Raw genomic sequence first — 1,373 nt, 5'->3', positions numbered from 1 at the left:
CCTGGGCGTCAGCGACCGGGCTGCAGTAGGGTTGGGCCTCAGGCAGGTGTTTTGGGCCTTGGGTGGGCGGGTTGGATCTCAGGGGCACTGGGCCTCAGCAACTTGGCTGCATGGTGGGTTGGGCCTTGGAGGCCCTGGACCTCGGCTGCTGAGGGTATGTGATTTAGGCCTTGGTTGGGCCTGGGCCTTTGTGACCAATCTGTGGGCAGATTGGGCCTCAGGGCAGGCCTTGGCCTCAGTGGGAATGTCTGGGCCTTGGGAGGGCCTTGGCCTCAGTGGGCGGCCTTGTGCCTTGGCCGTTCCTGAGCCTTGGTGGCTTGGCAGAGGGCTGGTCTAGGCTGGGGTTGTAGAGGGCTGGGGTAATGGCTGGAGGGAGGCAGTGTCCGTATTTGATGACATAAAGAATGCCTCTCTCAGTCTCTCTGCGCCATGGGTACCCCAATTTTCCTGATATCCACACCGATATCCCTCTCTATTTGTTCAGCTTGTTATCCTTTTCTCTGGAAATGCAGCCTCCTAAGTGAGGTTGCTCTAGCCCTTCATTCCAGTGTCTGCAGGGGGCAGAGGCACTTGCCGGCATGGGCGCCGAAGCGGGAGTCGCGTGCAGGCAGGCAAAAGCTTAAAATGCCTGTACTTCATCAGCAATTTGATCTTTTAAAAAAACGAGTTCAGACTGTTGAAATATAAGATCTTATGTTTGTTCAAAGGCTGGCTGTCTGCTAGACAGAGGTTGCCTATGTGCAATTCTGCCCCTTTTCCCCAGAGACTTCCCTATCTGGGTTGTCTGGTCAGGGAAGCGCCGCGTCACCCTCCTCGCTATAACCTTTTTATCCCCCCATTTTCTTTTAAAACTTTTTATTGTGACTCGAGTGAAGGTTTACCAATCATCAGTCCCATATTCAGTACACTTTGTGCCATTACAATGACTGCAATCCCTTCCGTGTACCACCAGTTAACAGTTTAACCTGTATTCACTTTTTGTACTCCTCAGGGAGAACATTTTATAAAAACCAAAAACCTATGAATTACTCATTGAGTCTTTTAGCTACAGCCCCCACCAATAAAGGAAGCTAATGTTGCGATTTGTTTAAGCTGCTGCTCCTATGGAGTTCTGTGTGGCATTGTAGATTGATGCGCTGAACTGCAAAGTCGCTTTGAACTGAAAGGTTGACGCTATGGGTCAAAACCGACTAGATGGCACTTACAACAACTGCTCCTATACAGAAACAACCACAACAGGATGACTTAAAAAAACAGAAATTTATTCTAACAGATTTTGTTAGGGCTGTTGTTGTTGTTTTTAGGTGCCATCTAGTTGGTACTGACTCACAGTGACCTTATGCACAGCAGAACGAAACACTGCCCAATCCTGG

Source organism: Chrysochloris asiatica, unplaced genomic scaffold, assembly GCF_000296735.1.
Source record: "Chrysochloris asiatica unplaced genomic scaffold, ChrAsi1.0 scaffold00340, whole genome shotgun sequence".
NCBI classification, from domain to species: domain Eukaryota; kingdom Metazoa; phylum Chordata; class Mammalia; order Afrosoricida; family Chrysochloridae; genus Chrysochloris; species Chrysochloris asiatica.
This window is presented reverse-complemented; position numbering follows the sequence as displayed.